The 20,884-nt window shown below is 33.9% G+C and overlaps 1 long non-coding RNA gene across 1 annotated transcript in view; it reads left to right on the forward strand.

Annotated features, from left to right (window-relative positions):
• LOC144371646 (uncharacterized) overlaps positions 1-20,884 on the forward strand; it is a 217,573-nt gene that overhangs the window by 88,928 nt on the left and 107,761 nt on the right. The window lies entirely within an intron of this gene.

The raw sequence follows: 20,884 nt of genomic DNA on the forward strand, positions 1-20,884 counted from the left end.
AATCAGACAAAATCCATTCTGCATTACTAGTAAAGAAGATTTAGAGGCCTATACACAAGTTAGAACTTTTTTAGCAAAGGTGAGGGTAAGAAGGATCAAAATCTACAATTATTTTCATAGGAGTAGAAATTGTAGGGACCACAGTCAATTACAACACACTCAATTGACTGATTTTCAAGAGAGCACTTGGTCAACTGATTTGGGGACTTAATGACATCTGTAACATCTGTTCACAGCAATATGTAAATTAGTGTTTGATTGAGTAACTGGGAGGTATATATACTCCAGGGAATGGGAAACTGAGGAGACATCTTAATATTCTCCCTGTCATAATGCCTACAGGCCATAGGTTAATATTTGTCTCCTTCGGGAGCTCTTACAAATTTTCCCAAGGACACATGAGGAAACATGTTTATTAGAGCATTGTTTGTAAGGAACTAGTCAGAAACAATTTAATGTAAATGTCTATTAATAGATTACTGGATATAAAAGGTATTATTTTTATATAATGTGAAACAGTGGGCTGGGGTTGTAGTTTGGTGGCAGAGCATTTCTCTAGCATGTACAAGACTTCATACCTGAGTTCAATACTTCATACCAAAATAAAAAAGGTTAAAAAATATGAAATATGTAATTGAGCCATATGTATCAAAATAGATGAACCTCAAATATATAATGTTGAAAAAAATGCTAGTTTTAGCAGAATCCATAAAATTTTATATCATATTTAAAAGATAGTATCTGCAATACTTCTCTTAGGGGTATCAAAGCAAATAACACCTATAATATAATTAACTTTAAAAAAAAGCAATTAGGATATAGAAAAGAACTTCACAGAATGTGAAATTTTAATTTAATATAAAATAAGCATTTTTATTAAAAAATTGGAAAGTGCACATTATACAACTAGATACTATTTCATATCCTTCTGAAGTTCTGGCAAAAACTAAAAAATGTGAAAAGCCTCATGTAGGTTAAGATCATTCATAGAATGTCAATAAATATGCATATCGATGTAATTATTTTGTCCATTGAGGTACTTTTTGGCAATGACTGGTTATTGAAAATGTCATAATCTGAGTACTTAGAAGGATTCCTTCTATCATGAAAAGGAGATGTACATGATTATATTTATTGACAATTTCTCATAAGAGTAAAAATTTGAAGCCAGGCATGGTGGCACACACGTGTAATCCCAATAGTTTGGGAGGCTAAAGCTGGAGGAGTGCAAGTTCAAAGCCAGTCTCAGCAACTTAGTGGGGCCCTAAGCAACTTCATGAGACTCTGTAAATAAAATTAAGAAAAGTTGGGGATTTTTAAACCTTTTTTATATTGATATGAAGTATTGAACTCAGGGCCTTGCACATGTTAGGGAAGTGCTCTACCACCAAACTACAAAAAAAAAAAAAAATTGCAACTACCTAAATGTCAATAATAAGAGAAGAAATTAACAAATAGGGGGTCAGTATGCGTACAATGAATTTTATATCTCTGTTTATCTAGTAGTCATAGCTGAATGAATGGAAGAGTATTTGTATGTTTCTTAATGTCCATAATTCCACTGATAGGTATTTGCAGACTTTTTAGTGAACTATGCTTGCCCACATGTGTGACTGTTAAAATAAATGTGTATATTCCTTTTAAAGAAACTTTATGTAAGAATTATGAAATGTGTTACAATTTTGAGGCTCATCAATAATTAGCTAAGTGAGTGCTACTACAGCTATTATGTAATATGGCAAGAACAGAGTGATCAGTAACCTGGATTTTGAAGTGATTCAGATAAGGCAGAGAGGAATGATGATCATCATCTCCACAAAATATTCATAATATCTTACAAATACTGATGACACAAACCAGAAAAGTCCTAAATAAATCCAGAAATACACTGTGTAAATGCATTGGAAAACTTAAAATAGTGAAGATATGAGTTCCTCCCAAATTGGTCTATAGATCTGTAGGTTTGCCTTAATTACTTTGAAAATTTCAGCAGTTTTTTGTAGACATAGAAAAAGCTTATTCTAAAATTTATATGGCATGGCACAAGCCTGTAATAGCTAAAACAATCTTCCAAAAGAATAAAGTGGGAAAAATATTTTTACCCAATATTAAGGTTTACTACATAACTATGATAATAATGACAATGTAGTGTTGGTGGAGGAACAGAATGAAGACCCAGAGGCAGACCTTCACAATGTGCCCTACTAATTTTTGACAAAGGTGCAAAACTAATTCAATGGAAAAAGTATAACCTTTTCAACACACACTGCCATAGCAATTGGACATGCTATGTTTAAAAAAAAATCAACTGGACATCCCTACATTAAAGAAAAAAAATCTTGACCTAAACTTCACTTCTTATTTAAGAATTAACTTAAATGTTAAAGGTAAAATTTTAAAACTTTTGAAATAACATACAGGAAAATCTTTGGGTACTGGGTTATGTGAAAAGTTCTTAGACCTTCGACCAAAAGTATGATTCTTAAGAGGAAATATTGATAAATTGGACCTCATAAAAATAAAAACTTTTCTCTGCAAAAGATCCTGTTAAGAGGATGAAAAGCTATCCAACAAGGAACTAGTATATATAACATATAAACTCACAAAGTTCAACAGTAAAAAATAAATGATTCTTGTAAAACTAATTATGCACTCATGGGAATTTATCTCATACAAATAAAAATTCATGTTCACATCCAAAGTTTTATGCTAATAGACTGATTCTAGTGGCTTTATTTTATTAGTCCAAATTGAAAACAACAAAATATCCCTCAAGGGATGAAAGGCTAAACAAACTATGGTACAATTCCTACCATGGCATTTTGGTATAATAACTTTCTTGATATAAGATGTTAGAGAATTGGCAACCAGACTAATAATTTTCAGGGGCCAGGAATGAGGTATACTTGGTATAAAGGCAATACAAAGGATCCTGATGGTGATGAAACAATATATCTTCACTGAGTTAATACTGATATCTTGTTTGACAGATATATAGTACTAACATTTTACAAGATGTCATCATTGGGGAAACATGATAAAGTATACACCAGGTCTCTCTGTATTGTTTGTTATACCTGCATGTGAATATATAATTATCTCAAAACAAAATTTTAATTAAAATTCAGTGTAATTAATGATTAAAATTCTAGGTTCTAGAAACAGACTACCTAGTTTCAAATTCTTATTCTACAAATTCAGGGTTTTTTGCTAGAAGAGTAGATTTTAGGTACTCTTGCCACAAAAATATATAGGATGATGGCTATATTAATTTTTATGACTGAAGTGACCATTTTACTAACTATATGTATATGAAAATATCATATTATACACATTAAGTATATACAAAGACTTTTTTTAAAAGACCACAAGAGGCTGGGGTTGTGGCTCAGTGGTAGAGCGCTTGCCTAGCATGCGTGAGGCATTGGGTTCAATTCTCAGCACCACATATAAATAAATAAAGGTTCATCAACAACTAATAAAATATTTTTTTAAAAAAGATAAGTAGTAAAAAGAAGTTAGGAGCTGGGGTTGTGGTGCAGCAGTAGAGCATTCGCCTAGCACATGTGAGGCCCTGGGTTCAATCCTTAGCACCACATAAAAATAAATAAATAAAATAAAGGTATTGTGTCCAACTACAACTAAAAACTAAATATTAAAAAGTCAGAGTTATAAATTATGTTATGGTTTATCCATACAGTCTTGCAAATTATATTTGTTACATTTATTTACTTATATTTTACAATGTTTCTTTTAGAAATGTAAATTGTTTACTTAGCAAGAAAAATAACTCATTTGCCTTATATTATTTTGATCTACAAATATTCCCATATCCAAGTCTGTCTATATTCTTCTCATTCTCTCAACTTCTGCTATTCAGAAAACCTCTAGGTCTGTCTCTTGCATTCACAGATTTGCAGACTACAAGTAAAATAAATCATGGAGCCAATTTAAAACCAATGTGAAGCTTTGTTCTTCCACACAGAGTAGTGGGGTAAATGGATGCCTAAGAATTTTATTATGATATGGTAGAAGAATGCAAATCCTCATATAGGTTAACAACAGAAGGATATTTAATCTGAACTCCCAAGAGTTATGGAAGTCTATCTAGAGGAAATGGCTCCTGATTTAGGTCTCAAAATTCAATAATGAAAGAGTAAGGAAAAGACAGGTTTTCTACGAAAAGGAAACTTAGGACAAATGATAAAGAGATATGAAGTTGCTTGCTATCGAGGTCCAAAAGCAGTCCAATAATTCAATTGCACAAAAAGAGTGGTGAGCAGTAGTAAGAAATAAAACTGGAAAGAAGAAATAATGAAAAGGTTTCAGTTTATCTAAAACATTTTACATCATGGTAAGACAAGTATTATATTTTGTTGAAGAAAAATAATAATTAAAAGTTTTTTAAGTATATGAGGCATAGGTAATTTTAATTTCATATAAACCACTTTGCGAGTAGGGTTGGGGGAATGGATTTGAAAAACCTCACAATAAAAAAGAGATCATTTTGAGGGTCGCTGAAATAATAATGCAAGCTAGAGTTGAGAAGAACTTAAATAGAACAACGGCATTTGAAAATGAAAGGGTAGATTCCAGAAATGTTTGAGCAATAAAATTGGCAGAATATGGTGATTCACAGGAAGTAAGAGAAACAGAGTAGTTGTATTTGTTATCATAATAAATTACCTCTGCAGCTGCAAACAATAATAAATATTTATTATCTCACACAGTTTCCATGGGCTTGGATTCTGGGGCAGCTTACCTGGATGGTTCTGGCTCAGGTATTCTTATATGTTAATGTCAGCTAGTGTTGCATGTTAGCTGGCCTGATAATGGTTGGAGGATCTGCTATCTGGGTAACTCACTCACATGGAGGCTGGCAAGAGACCTAAGTTCCTTGTTTGCTGTGGCAGGAGAAATAATGTCCTTGCCAATGAACATTTTTATAAGGTTGCTTGAATGTCTCCGTGATATGGCATCTGGTTTTCCCTACAACCAGTAATTCAAGAAGAAGGACAGATAGAAAGCTGTAACCCTCTTAATGATTTAGCCTTCAAGTCAATCAGGCATTTATGAAATACCTTATAGAAGTAGGAGTTGACCACACACAGGCATGAATGACATGAAAAAAAAAAATCATTACAGACACAGCCATCAATAAAGTCCACAGTTTCTTGGATGTTAGGTGGATTACAATGAGAACTACATGATAATCAATAGAAAATGGGCAGGATTATTGTAGTTTATTTGTTTGGTATATCTTGTTTCTTGAAAGTGGAAGGTGTCAAGTTAAATTTTGGAACTATATGACAAATTCCTATATGACAACTATATGTCAAGTTCCTAAATGCTTAGAAAGTGTGTGTGTATATATATATATATATATATATATATATATATATATATATATATATATATATATATATATTTAGTGATGGAGAAATAGATATTTTGGAATCATCAGCTTTTATATGGTACTTAAAAACTTAAGATTAGGGCTGGGGTTGTAGCTCAGTGGTAGAGCACTCACCTAGCACGTGGGAGGCACTGGGTTCAATTTCAGCACCACATAAAAATAAATGAATAAATTAAAAAGGTATCATGTCCATATACAACTAAAACAAGGAAATATTTTTTAAAAAATCTTAAGATTAGTCAAATTTTCCAATTAGAGCATTAAAAATGAAATGAGAGAAAACATTGTTTTAAAAGGTTCAGCATGAAAAAAATTAAATGACCAGAGAAGAAGAAATAATGAAGATTAGAATGGTAAAAATAAAGGAAGTGAATAGTTTAAGAAAAATAGCAGTTAACAAAGTCAAAGAATGAAGAAATATCCAGAAAACTAAAAATGAGGATTGGATTTGGCAATATTTATGCCACTAAATGATGTTGCCAGAGCAGTTTCAAGTGTGGTAATATTAAGACAGAAAAAAGAGAAGTTTTTTTGTTGTTATTGTTTGTTTGCTTGTTTAAAAATTTTATTAGTTTTTGATGGACCTTTTTTTATTCATTTTAATTACATGTGGTGCTGAGAATTGAACCCAGTGCCTCATATATGCCAGGCAAGCATTCTACCAATGAGCCACAGCCCCAGTCCCAGATTTCAGAGTTTTAAGTACAGGAAAATTCAATAAAAATAATTGTAAATATGTATTAGTTGTATTCTTCTCTGGAAAGAGAAACTCTTCAGAATACTTAAAAATAGGGAATATAGGGGGCTGGGGTTGTAGCTCAGTGGTAGAGCGCTTGCCTAGCATGTGTGAGGTACTAGGTTCAACACCACATAACACTAAATAAACAAAATTAAGGTATTATGTCCATCTACATCATCTGCTATGGTTTGGATTTCCCCCTAAAAAACCCATGCAGTTGTGTTCAGAGATGAGGCCTTTGGGAGGTGGTTGGATCATGAGGGGGTCTGACTTCATGAATAGACTTATGAATTCACAGCTTAATGTGCTATTAGAAAGCAGTGGAAACTTCAGGAGGTGGGGCCGAATTAGAGAAAGTAGGTCATTGGGAACATGCCCTTGAAGGGTGTAGTTTGTCCCCCCATCCCTTTTCTTCTTTCTATGTCCTCTCTCTTCTCTCTCTCCTTCATGGTTACCCTAAAATGAGCATCTTTGCTTCACCACATGAACCACATACTCCCTCCATGATGTTTAGTCTCATCACCACAGGCCCAAAGTGATGGGGCCAAGTTACCATAGACTGAAACCTGTGAAACTGTAAGAAAAAATAAATCTTTCTTCCTTTAAGTATATTTCTCTTCGGTATTTGTCATAGTAACACAAAGCTAACACACGTTATCTCAGAAATTCTGAAGGGATAAAGTAAGGATTTGAAGTTGCAAATACCCTAAAATCACAGTATCCTGGAGGAAGTTAGAATCAACTCTTGTGGGACATGGAGCCATAAAACAAAAGCAGCTGTTGCTGAACCTGCCTTGTTGACAGGCCGTGAAAATAACTGTGTTCTAATAGTGTTTCCCATTGGCAGACTACAGCTGAAGACAATTGAGCTGACAATCTAGGAGAAATATTTCTCCTGGGGTCAGTCCCAGTATGATACAAAACATAAAAAAAAAGGAACGGATGTGACATCAAAGAAACATGTGACATAACTATTTTTTTAAATGTACTAACCCTGTAAAGACAAACCAAATTTAGAAGCCCCATGTGAAAAACTTTGTAGAAGTTTAATGCATAATGAAAAATGACTTTCATTTAAGATATTTCAAAGTCTAGGCATATGCTCTAGGTAAAATACCTATAAATTGAAGTGCTTTTATCTCACCACTTTCAATGTAGAAAGATTTAGCCTGACTTGAAATAATTGGGCTTGATATTATCTCTCATAATACAGGAAATCATCAAGAATTCCCTGCACAGAATATATTCATGCAAGATTTAGAACTCATTTTATTTCTAATTAAATATTTCCTTTCTTTTTGATTCAGTGAATTTTTCATTTTTAAAGATATGAAATAGTAATAAAATGAGATGTATACAGACATTCACCCTAGCCATAAGATAGACAACATGAAAAATATAATTTTATCACTCGAGTTACTATAGATATTGGTCCATCAAAAATTTAAATATTCTCAATCTAGTAGGATATTCGGTGGTATACAATTATAATAAGCATTGTTGAAGGGCTCACAACATCCATTCCCTCCCTCTTTGTGAATCCTTATGGAATCTTGATTTAGTTCAAATATTTAATATTCTCATTCAATCTGCCTCAGGGGAATCTGGTTCCACATATCTCAGTGGTGTGAGCTTGACTGGCTTAAGCTAATTAGTACATACTATTTCCTAGATACTGGAAAAAAAAACTGGGCAAGTGGCATAAATGGATTATTGGGGCGTGGGGATAAAGATTTCTCAGAGTGCAGTAATGCAAGAATTCTTTCTTTTTCTCTGCAAAATTGTTACATGCTCTTGTGGGGGACATAACTGCTGAAGCCATCTTGATATCAGCTAGCGAAAAGGAGCAAGGGTAAAGTCAAAATAATTTCAAGAAAATTAGGCAAAAGTTATTGACTTATCCCCAACCTGAAACCTGACCTAAAACTTCTCGGTCAGTTATGGGAGTAAATAAATTTTTAAGAATTATTTAGGTCAGTTTGAATTGTGTTTTCTCTTTCTTGGCTGCCAAAAAACATCATAAATCAATGTACCAAGTATGTGTATATGTTCATTTCTAAACTTATGAATCCTACACTTCATTCTTAACAATGTAGATATCATTTTAAACACTAAGATATTGAGAACAATGTCAACAGAATCTATATGCAATCTCAAGTAACAGTGATATCTAATGTATAGTTGTTTTGGAAATGAATTTTAGCTCAGTAAAAGGACTTCTTTTACTTCATATCTTAATATTCTAAATTAAATCTTTACACTTGAATTGACTCTTCCTCTTTGTATATGATCTATCCTTATGTGAATGAGTCAACATCTGCTTACTGAATCATTAACAAAATACAATTAATAAATCTTAGTATTTAACCTAAAATTCAGTAGTATTGTAAAGGTCGGGCAAACGTCGGAGGAAAAGACCACCAAGAGATGTCTCATACAACAGCAAAGGGTTTATTGGGGGTCCAGCATGCTGGGGCTCAGAGCTCACTTCAGAGGAGCAAAGAACAAAGAGCCCTGGGAACAACTTGAGCAGAGCTTATATACATTCTTTGGAGGGGGCAGGGACTTTACATGCATCATAGCATCCTTTAGCAAATCATCACATACCGCGGGAAAATCAAATAACAACTCTAAAACATGATTAGCACATTCACTGGCGGGAACAGATCGGGTGGGGGTGATTGGTCAGTACTAAGATGGGTATATATTTAAACTGATGGTTTAAGCCTGAGGTGTGTATGTGCAGGACTGCATGGTTTCTGAGGAAAGGGGGTTGTTCTCATTGAGCAACTAGGTGGTCAGAGGAGATTTTCGACACACATCTAATGGGCAGTTCCGGGAATTGTTTTACTGCCACATGAATTTCAGGTTCCGAATGCAACTTAAAAACTTTTCAGGACAAACCTTATCCTTTACATTTCAATTTTTTTTTTAATCCTTTCAGTATAGTAGATACTAGAGCAAAAATTCTCACCAGTCCTGGAATCCCTAACTCTTTTCTAAATCATTTTAAACACTTCAGTTTTTATTTATTTTATTTTTAGTTGACAAATAATAATTTTATATATTTATAAGCTAGACTATGATGTAAATCAAGATAATTAACCTACTACCTCACCTATTCATTTTTTTAAAAGAGAGAGGAGAGACAGAGAGAGAGAGAGAGAGAGAGAGAGAGAGAGAGAGAGAGAGAATTTTTTAATATTTATTTTTTTAGTTTTCAGCAGACACAACATCTTTGTTTGTATGCGGTGCTGAGGATCAAAGCCAGGCCACAGGCATGCCAGGCGAGCGGGATACCGCTTGAGCCACATCCCCAGCCCACCTATTCATTTTTTAATGAGAACATTTAAAATCTATTGTCTTAGCAGTTTTGAAGTATAATACATTATTATTAACTAGAATCTGTAATTTAATAGATCACTAAATTCCTTTTTGTTGTTAGATAATGAAATGCACTGACCCTCTTCCATGGAGGAAAATTATATAATAGGTAAATACAACAAAAACTTGCATAAACTCTACTGGATTCTTAGTGTGAGTAATGACAATTCCTGTAATAGGTTACCCTTTATTCAATAGCAAAATACAGCTTAAGGAAAAACCTCTATCATTGTTAAGGCACATCATTTAAAAAAAAATTAAATAAATCTGACAGATAACCTTTTAATGAGGAAGAATTTACCTTGTAGTTCTGGGTTTGAGACCTAAACTTGGAGAAAAAAATGTTAGCTCAGAGATAACTATAATCTTATTCATTGTGGTGTCCCTGAACACATAACTTGAATATATTTTGTTATTGGTCTTTTTCTAGGGGGTAGATACCAAGGATTGAACTCAGGGGCACTCTACCCAGTGAGCCACATCCCAGTCCTATTTTTAATATTTTTCTTAGAGACAGGGTCTCACTGAGTTGTTTAGCGCCTCACTTTTTGCTGAGGCTGGCTTTGCTGAGGAACTCATGATTCTCCTGCCTCTACCTCCTGAGCCACTGGGATTACAGGTGTGTACCACCACATCCGTCTGTTATTGGTCTTAATGCTGGGGATTTCTTTTATTTTTGCACGTTTGAAGTAACAACTCTTCAAAGATATTCATCTTACATATATTTATATGTGGTTTATATGCTTATATGTGATTTAAGTAATACTTAAATACTCTGAAGGAGTTAATTTGTATTCATCATACTTTAAACATAAGATTTGGTTGATATTTGGAAATACTGTATCACATACTTATTAAAGTGTCTGATAAAACTACACATGAATGCAGAAACTCTACTGGATTCTTAGTGTGAATAATGACAATTCCTGCAATAGGTTACCCTTTATTCAATAGCAAAATACAACTTAAGGAAAAACCTCTACCACTGTTAAGGCACATCATTTAGGACAAATGAACAAACATGAAAATGACATGTGACCACTGGCATATCAAAAGCTAATTCTGACATCTGCAAACATTTAGAAGAATTTAATGGTTTCTATTTAATATTCAATAAATGCTTGTTTTGTAAGTGAATCCACTGATTGTCATATAGAGTAGTTTGCCCGTCCTCACCCCAGTACTGAGGATTGAACCCTATGGTGCTTTATCACTGAGCTACATCTCCAGCTCTTTTTTTTTTTTTATTTTCAGATAGGGTCTTACTAAATTGCCCAGGCTGGCCTCAAACTTGCGATCCTACTGATTGAGTTTCCTGTGGAGCAGGAATTACAGGTTTGAACCACAATGCCTGGTTGTAGTATTTCTTTCAAGGTGACCAAAATGGACATGCCACACCAGGCATTCTAATTACCTGAACCCGTGTCCACTATGTGTTTGAGTTTCTCATATTATTTGCATATATTATTTTTATATCAGCCGGTCTTTATAGTATTTTAAGGAATGAAATAAAATGTTTTGGCTTTGTAGTCCCTAACTGGAAATTATATTGTGTCAAGGAAACAAAAGCTTTTCCTTGCAATTAGGAATTAATTGCTGTTTCTGTGGCATTGGCATTTAACAAGAACATCAATAATGAAATTATTTAATAAATCAGAGTAATTTATTTATAGTGTTTTAGTAATAGGACAATTGGGGATAAACAAACTGGGAAAAGCATCCTCTATTTTCTCTATGGAATAGCATTTGTTTTATCAAAATTTAGGAATTTGTACAGAAACAACAATACTTAAATTACTCAGAGTTCTAAAGTATTCTTATTCAATGCTGTCATTTCTTCATATTCAACTGCTTTTTAGAACGATTTAAAAGACAGAATTTTACCTATTACTGGAAAAAGCCGTCAATATTTTTGTTTTAAATGATGAATAAAAATTGTGTGTATTTGTGTTATACAACATGATGTTTTGATATACGCACACTTTGTGAAATGACTAAATGAAGCTAATTAACGTACCATTTACCTTATAAGCTTGTTTATTATAGTGACAACTTTCTAATATACTCTTAGTGATATTCAAGTATACAATACATTATTATTAACTATACCCACAATGTTTTTCAACAGGTTGCCTGAACTTATTTATCCAGTCTAGTTAATATTTTCTATTTTTTAACCAACATCTCCTCTAGCCTTCCCTTCTCGGGCACTGATAATCACCTTAATCACCTTTCTGTTTCTGTGAGCTCAACTTTTTTCAATTTCACACATAAAGGAGATCATGCAGTATTTGTTCTTCTATTCCTGGCTTATTTCACTTAGCATAATATCCTCTGCATTCATCAATACTGTCACAAATAAAATTTCCTTTTTTAAGGCTAACTAGTATTTCATTATGTATGTACTGCATTTTTTTATCAGTTCATTTCTTCATGGACATTTAAGTTGATTTCATAGCTTAGCTGTTATAATACTGCAATGAACATTGGAGTATAGATATCTCTTCAAAATACCAATTTCAATTTCTTTGGATATATATACCCAGAAGTAGAATTGCTGGATCATAAGGTGGTTCCATTTTTACTAGTTTCAAGGAACCTCATCACTGTTTTCCATAAAGGCTGCACTAATTCACATTCCTACCAATAGTGTATGAGACTTTCCTTTTCTCTACATTGTCACCAACACTTGTTATTTTTTTTATAAATAGCCATCTTAACAGATGTTAGATATAAACTGATTGTGGTTTTCATTTACATTTCCCTGATGAACAGAGATGCTAAGCATTTTTTCATATACTTGTTTTCCTTTCATATGAATTTTTTAGAAACATCTTTCCATATACTTTGCTCATTTTAAAATTGGGTTAAAAACAAAAGACCCTGAATAGCCAAGCAATGTTGAGCAAAAAGAATAAAGTTGAAGTCATCATACTATTTGATATCAAAATTTACAATAAAGCTATAGTAATCAAAACAATATTATATGGGGACAAAAATCAGACATATAAACCAATGGAATAGAGTAGAGGGCCCAGAGATAAATCTATGCAGTTACAGTGAGCTGATCTTCAATTAATGTGCCTAGAACCTACAACAGGGGAAAACTGGGTACCTATATGAAGAAGAATGAAATTGGGCCCATACATCACCCCATATACAAAAGTCAATTCAAAATGGATTAAATATTTAAACATATGACTTGCTATAAAGCTATTGGAAGAAAACTCGGGGGAAAGATTGTTGGCATTGGTCTTGGCAAAGAGTTTTTGGATATGAAACCAAAGCACAGGAAACAAAATTGATTTTAGACAATTTAGATCACAATAAACTAAAAAGCTTCTGCAGAGCAAGGGAAACAAGAGAATGAAGGAACAATTTACAGAATAAGAGTAAATATTTGTGAACCATACAAATATTCTGATAAGGGACTAATATCCAAAATACATAAGGAAATCAAACAGCTCAATGACAAGATGTCAGTATTGTTTAAATATATAGAAATATTTAAGGTTGAATGTTTGAAAGAGCAACACACTGAGGCTTTGTTGCACAACTACAATTCCTATAATATACTTTGTTTATTAATATAGAAAAACATACACATGAAGTGGTCCATTAAATAATACATCAAGATTATCTGTCATTATTAACAATAATCCAAGTCATAGTGATAAATCAAAAAGTATAACTTTCTTGTAGCTCTATGTTATATGAAAAATTAATTCTTACTCATAAAAATGGACTAAATGTAAGATTAAAGTTTTGGTTACTGATTTTGTTCTTGGAGAAATTGCTGTGAAACACTGAGAAGACATGTTTTGAAAGAGCTAGTATCTATACTTCCATGGACCTCTGTTTTTAAAGGCTATTTTTCATAGAACTGAGCCACTGGTACTGTTTTTCCATCTGATACTTTTTTGACATTCATGCAGCAAATATTTCAAATGGGACATTATATCTTGAGAGGATAGATAGCTAAAACTGAGTATGCAATCCTCTTCTCTTCTTTTCACAGTAATCACAACTTGGCCTTTGATCTGACTTGAAACTCTTTATCCTTCTCTAAAACACAGTGGGAGGAGGCTTCTTCTGCTGGAATTAAGTAGGGCAAGATGTCATGTGATAGTAATAACTCCTTCCATCTCTCCTAATGTGAAAAATCTTTAGATACCAACTATTTGGTAAAAACAGATGTATAATACATTTTTGGATTTTATCTCCATTTTTTCTCCTGCCAGTTAGCATATTATTTTTTCTTTAAAAGCTCTAAAAGTTTCATGTCAGTGAACAGGAACAGAATATTTTACAGAAAAATTTCAAAGAGATTTTTTTGTAAAGATGCACCCCTAGTGATGAAGCGTTTGTGCCGAGAATGATAAGGGTAGTTTCCCTATTGTTCACACAGCAGGTTGTCATCTTTTTCTTCTTAATAGGGAAAGGTCTTATCCTCAGCAATGCTGCATGAGTTTTCCAGTTACTTGGCAACAATAATAAAAAAAAAAAAGACAGAAGCAATAAAGGGCCCATCATCAACATCATGACAAATCGGATGCCTCAGCTGGTTTTAATGGTCATATGGAGATATTAAATTCCTTGCTTTCAAGAATTAAACCCAATGCATGTGATCAGGATAAACCCTGGTATGTGTAGCAATGTGAAAATTTCAACTTCTGTATGTGATTTAATATGTAGAAAATGTGAATAAATATGAGACACTTAATAAACAAAGCAACCATGGAATATAAAAGGCATTTTTTTCTAATTTAAATATCAGGATAAATTTATTTGGCACATCCTTAAAATCACTGACAGCTAATATTATGAGGTCATCTACTATGTGTGTGCTGCTGTCTGTTACAGGATTAATCAACAGAAAATTTTGATCAAGAAATACAGCCATTCATAAATGAACTGTTAAGACCAATCAGAATCAAGAGAAATCTTAATATGATACACAAACACAAACAAGTGAAGCTACCTGTAATAAAAAGGAATACCATAACCATACTGAAGGTGAGGGTGAAAAAAGAACTAATCTAAGTAACTTTGGAAAACAGCAAGATGATTGGTTGCTATAAAGATAAAGAAAAAAAAGAACTCTGCACAAGTGCTGTTTTCTGGTCAGTAAATGTATGTCTCATAGGAGTATTAATAAGACATTCTGAAACTAATGTATGTATATAGGTTTAAGCAAATAATAAATATGCTATAGATAATAAAAATCAGGTTCATTTTGGAAAAATGCTGTTAGAAATAAAGACTAAATTGATCTCTCTGCTGTTGAATTAGAATCTGAGATACCAATAAAAACTAATTATATGTCTAAACAAAGAGATATATAAAAATAGATGTGTTTTACATATGAGCTAATGTCCAAATATTTTCCAGTGTTGTCTGCTGCGAGGCCCTAGAACAAATGACTCTTCAGTAGTAATTAGCATACCTAAGTGCACAGATCTTTGTTTCTAGGCACTATTCGTACATAAAAGGAACCAGATTCATCTAGGACAAGAGTAGGAAAAACCAAGAGGAACTTATGGAACCAGAATAATGAATGTTTTCAAAAAATATGGGAGGCAGTTGTTGTAAAACAGAGAAGCCAAACTAAAGAACTTCTAACAGAAAAGCCTTGAGCAGCAAAATAAATAATAAAATAAATAAATATTGAATTAAACTAAAAATAAAATAAATATTCATGATCTTTTGCTAATATAAATAAATAATTCATGAAGTATATTTACAAAATGTGACAGCCCTTCTGTGTAGTGGAATTATAATTAATAAATATGTTAAGAAGTAAATAGAAATCTCCAGTAGGAAAATACCACAGTGGTTATTATTGCACACATGATTCACCAATGGGTACTAGAATCAGTGGACAAGGATTTAAGATGATATTTCCATAGTCTTAATGTTTCTCCCTTGAGATATGTTCTCACTAAAAGAGAAATGATTGGGCTGGGGTTGTGGTTGAGTGGTAGAGTGCTAGCCTAGTATGTGTGAGGCCCTGGATTTGATCCTCAGCACCACATATAAATAAATAAAATAAAGGAATTGTGTCCAACTACAACTAAAAATAAATAAATAAATATTTTTTTAAAAAGAGAAATGATCATAATTTCATAGCAGAAATGATCACCAGAGACCACCTTGATTAGGTAATCAAGGTCAATGTCACACGTAGTAATACATACATAGCAACATAATGAAGCAATTATATGGAGCACTGAGAAGGACTTTGCATCATTTTTATAGTTCTCTTTCCAAGAAAGTAAGATCTGAATCTAATAATAAAAGGATACCAGATATCTTTGAATTTAATTGATGGATATGCAAAAAAAGAACTGATCAGTAATCTTAAAGCTATCAAGGTCATGAAAAACAAGGAAAATCTGAGAAACTATCACAGATCGTAGGAGTTCAGGGACAAATATCTAAAAGCAATGTGGGATTTTTATTTGGATCCTTTAAAAAATTACATTAGTGGAAAAATGGTGAAGTTTGTATAAGACAGTTAATTTGGTTAATGCTATTATGATAATGTGACTTTCCAGTTATGGTTACTGTACTATAGTTGTCTAAGATGTTAACATTGGAAGAAGCTGAGTGAGGGACATATTGAAACTCTATTTATTGCTTTTGAAAGGGTTCTATAGATCTAAGAGTACTTTAAAATCTTAAAAATGTGCCATTATTGAACAAATTCAGGAGAACTTCATTTCTAATTACTACAAACTGTAAAAACAGGTAAAATGCATGAAATGATTATTTTCAGATGCTGAAAAATAGCCCAGAATTTTGATCTCTAAAAGAAGAAAACCACATGATGTAAGCTTCCAAACCTTGAGAATAGAGCATCAAGTTGAATTCTGCCTAGATGCAATGTCTAGACTGATGCATGAAAGATAAGCCTAAACACAACACAATGGACCCTGTACTGAGGACACAGTGATCAGAATTTGGGAATACTAAGACCACTGGATTTGACAGGATAAGTTTTTGGAAAGAAGAAAGCTGTGTAGAGTTAATGCTCCAGAAATTTATACAAAGGTCCCATTGTTCTTTCACTGAACATTACACTGTTCGTATGAAGGGGAGGATTCCATGAGGCTGGACAAAGAATAACTACTGGTGGGATAAAGGAAAAAATACTGGAAAGCAGTGAGCTGAATAACAACTGGAAGGCAAAAATGACTGGGATATCATTAATATTGAATAGCCAGCTGGAGAATCTTCTTTGATCACTAAGAGTCAGTAAAGCCTCAGAAAACAAGAATAATGGCTACCATTGTTGTATAACAGATACAGGATGTGTTATAATCCTGGCATTTAGGTACCTATGTTGTTTGAACTTAGTGATTCCTTACATGGGCTCTGGAAATTGCTCTATCCCAGATCCTCTTGATGTTTCATATTGCTAAAGGTGTCCATTCCCTGACACCTGATCATTTTGATAAAAGTGTTTCCTCCTCAAAGTAAAGGGAAATATCTTGTTGATATTTTATTATTTTAAAGCATGCCCAAAGAAAGTCTGGTACTCAAGACAGAACCAAAAAATTTTTAAAAACCCCACTTTCTATGGCTGAGAGATTAAGTTAATTTTCTGCTCAATCTACTTAGAGAATAGGGAAATTAAAAAATACAACAGTGAGACAATATAGCTTCAACCAAAATTTTGAACAAAATTTAAAAGGTTGATACAATAAAATGCCTGTGAGGCTTTAGAATATTCACAGCTATAAAGAATATGAATTGGTACAGCTTTATAAGAACAAAATTTCAGAAACATTAATAAACATTTGCAATCATCACATTTTCTACTTTAATCCAATTTTTACTTCACTATCTCCTTCCTATAAAATGCATATTTGCACAAGAATTCATGTTCAATGATGTTGATATCAATTCTATTAATCATAGTAACAAATGGGAAACAATGTAAGTGTCCATCAGGAAAAGATTGGTTAAATTAATTATAGCATATCTACACTTTAGAATTCTAAGTGGCTCTGTATGTATTTCCAGAAAGATACTGCATTCATTTTACTTGGTGGCAATGGCAAGAGAAGGAACAATATATAATCTGTTGTTCAAATATGTTAATAACTCACAATGTAGTTTTTTTAACTGGTTCTGTTTAGTTATACTTAGGTCAGTTCCAAAAAGCTGAAGGATAAATTTTTCTCTGATATTTGGAAGCTAACCCAATATAAAAGGAGATTAAAAAAAAAGAATAGAAGAAAGATCAGTGGAATAGACAAAGCGGAATGAAGGGATGGATAGAAGGGGAAGGATAGGGAAAGACAGTGGAGTGAATCTGACCAATGAATCTCACCATCATGTACATCTACAATGTAGTTTTTATAGTACATCTATGGAAGGAAAGTCCTAGAATAAATTTTAAAATTGAATGAGTCTTTAATTGTGGTTACTTCTGAGGAGAGGCATGAGTTTTGGAGGAATATGATAACAAAGGAGAATAGTCATTTCTCCATATTTAGAATTTGGAGGCAATAAGAGTATCAGCAAAATTACCTAAAACCAAAATTTTTCTCAGGAGTGAACATAGAAACAAAGGACAGTGAATAATTCATTAATTATTTATTTTCTTATCAAAGATAGCCTGTTATAGAACCATTTGTCAACTTCCAGAAGGACTCCTATGTTTTTCAGGATTCAGCCTCAGTATATGTTTGTTTACATAGCAATTTCCTTAGTCTTTCTTCATGAACTATTTATTGTATAAACTTTTGGTTTCTGACCTAGGTAAGCTCACTCATTGCTCTAATGTTCAGTGGCCAGTCTCAAATAATTAACCCTAGTAGTATCTGACCTCAGATATCAGGTGATTTCCAAAACCTTTTTTTATAACCACTGGTTTATAAATTAAGAACAAGTAGGTTCTGTACCAAATCAGACTCTACTCACCAGCAGATTTGAAAGCACTCTGTCAGTATGGTGAGGCCACCTAGGGAGGTGAACTCTAAACTTCCCTGTCTAGAGTGAGATGACTGTTGCTGTTACAAGAGGTTCATGGTGCAGGACAGGACCTCCAGAGGGTTGGAATCATCTTTCAGGGAAAAGGCAAGGGAATCTGGGATGTCTGTTCCTCTGGGAGCAGATGTAGTTTCCAGAAAATGATGCTGTGAAGAGTTAGGAAGCAGCTAAATTCCAGTTTGGACAGGAGGGCACAGTGGGGAAGACCCAGGGGAAGGGTTCTATAATGCAGAAAAGTGCTGGAGCTGGGCACAGGTGCTGAGACCAGGGTAGAATCAGCACTAGAGACACCCCAGGCATAGGGGCAGGAGGACCCCAGGTAAATGAAATGAGCTCCACCAATAGTTTGATTCTTTTTCAAATTCCTTCTTTGGGTCTGCTTTTGGTATGTTGGCTACAAGATATTTCTTTTTATTATCTAAGAAGAATTGTGAAGTAGTGAGAAAAGAATTAAGTAGTGGGAAAAGTGGATCACTGTGGCTTTTAGAGGAATTCAGAAAGGGATCTGGTCCTGGCCCTCTGACATTAACTATGTATACTAGGCAAATTACCAAACTAAATGAGCCTTAATTTCTTCGTCAGTGAAGTGGGCCAGGCAAACCCTATCTTCTCGGATTTGTGGGAATGCATGTAATTCACATAAAGCACCTGGTACTGACTGGTATGCATTGAGATTTTGAAGAATGGTAGTTATGGCCAGGCACAGTGCTGCATGCCTGTAATCCCAGTGGCTTGGGAGGCTGAAGCAGGAGGACATCTTGAATTCAAAGAGCCAGCCTCTGCAACTTAGCAAGGCCCTAAGCAACTCTGTGAGACCCTGTCTCTAATAAAAGATTAAAAAAAAAAAAAGATTTAAAAAAAGATTTAAAAATAAAAGATTTTTTTAAAGAGAAGAATAATACAAGTGGAAGAAATGATTTACAGTAGAGGGGGTAGAGAGAGAAAAGGGGAGGGGAGGGGAGGGGAGGGGGGATAGTAGAGAATAGGACAGACAGCAGAATACATCAGACACTAGAAAGGCAATATGTCAATCAATGGAAGGGTAACTGATGTGATACAGCAATCTGTAAACGGGGTAAAGTTGGGAGTTCATAACCCACTTGAATCAAACTGTGAAATATGATATATTAAGAACTGTGTAATGTTTTGAACGACCAACAATAAAAAAAAGAGGAAAAAAATAAAATAAAATAAAAAATGTGAGAATGGGGGAGGGAAGCTGGGGATGTGGCTCAGTGGCTAATGCTCCCAAGTTCCATTCCCGGTACCAAAAACAAACAAACAAAAAAAGAATGGCAGTTATTAATTTGATGTTTTGACCCCAGATGATACAATCCCTTATGAGATGTGGTCTTTTTTGTTTGTTTTCTGTTTGTTGTTTTTTAATCCAAGAGAAGGCCTTGAATATGCAATGCTGTAGGACATGGAACAACAAATTGACCAAAAATTCTGCCTAGCAAGAAAAAAATAACCTAGTAAGTCTTCTCCTCTTACAGGGTAACTTATTTATTTTGGATGTGGGAGAATTCTCTCAATCAGGATGGAACTCAAATCTCCTAAAATGTGTATCAAAAACCAACTCCTGTCACGCAGGGTGGCAGACACCTGTAATCCCAGTGACGGAGAAGGCTGAGGCAGGAGAATTGTAGGTTCAAGACCAGCCTCAGCAACTTACATTGGCTTAGTTAGACCCTGTCTCAAAAAAAGCATGTGTGTGCATGTGCATGCATGCACGTGGTGGTTGGGGGGATGGGGGGGATGTGGCTCAGTGGTTAAGCCCTCCCCTCCCCTCTGGGTTCAATCCCCAGTAGCCCCCCAATGGAAAAAAAGCTCCTTCCCTTCCTTCCTCCCAATTTCCTTTTGATCCACACTTTTCATATTTTCATCATGTAATACATATCCAAAATCAAGCCCTCTCTCAAAGTTTGTCAAATTATACTAAAGGTAACCTAGTGCCCTTCTAATGGAGTGGGCTCTGATTTCCTCAACCTAGAGCAACTTGTATTAGCATAGTGTTTTATGGGCTTATCACCTCAAGAGAGTATTGTCTAAATGTTGGCAAGGATGGAGGAAAAAGGGTACACTCATACATTGTTGTTGGGGCTGCAAATCAGTGCAGCCACTCTGGAAAGCAGTATGGAGAAAACTAGAAATGTAACCACCTCAGAAAACTAGGAATGTAATCACCATTTGACTCAGTTATCCCACTTCTTAGTGTATATCAGAAAAAGATAAAATCAGTATATTACAGTGATGCAGCCACATTAATGTTTAGAGCTGCACATTTGCAATAGCTAGGCTATGGAGCCAACCTAGATGCCCACCAACAAATGAATAGATAAAGA

The sequence above is a fragment of the Ictidomys tridecemlineatus genome, chromosome X (genome assembly GCF_052094955.1).
Source record: "Ictidomys tridecemlineatus isolate mIctTri1 chromosome X, mIctTri1.hap1, whole genome shotgun sequence".
Lineage (NCBI taxonomy): Eukaryota > Metazoa > Chordata > Mammalia > Rodentia > Sciuridae > Ictidomys > Ictidomys tridecemlineatus.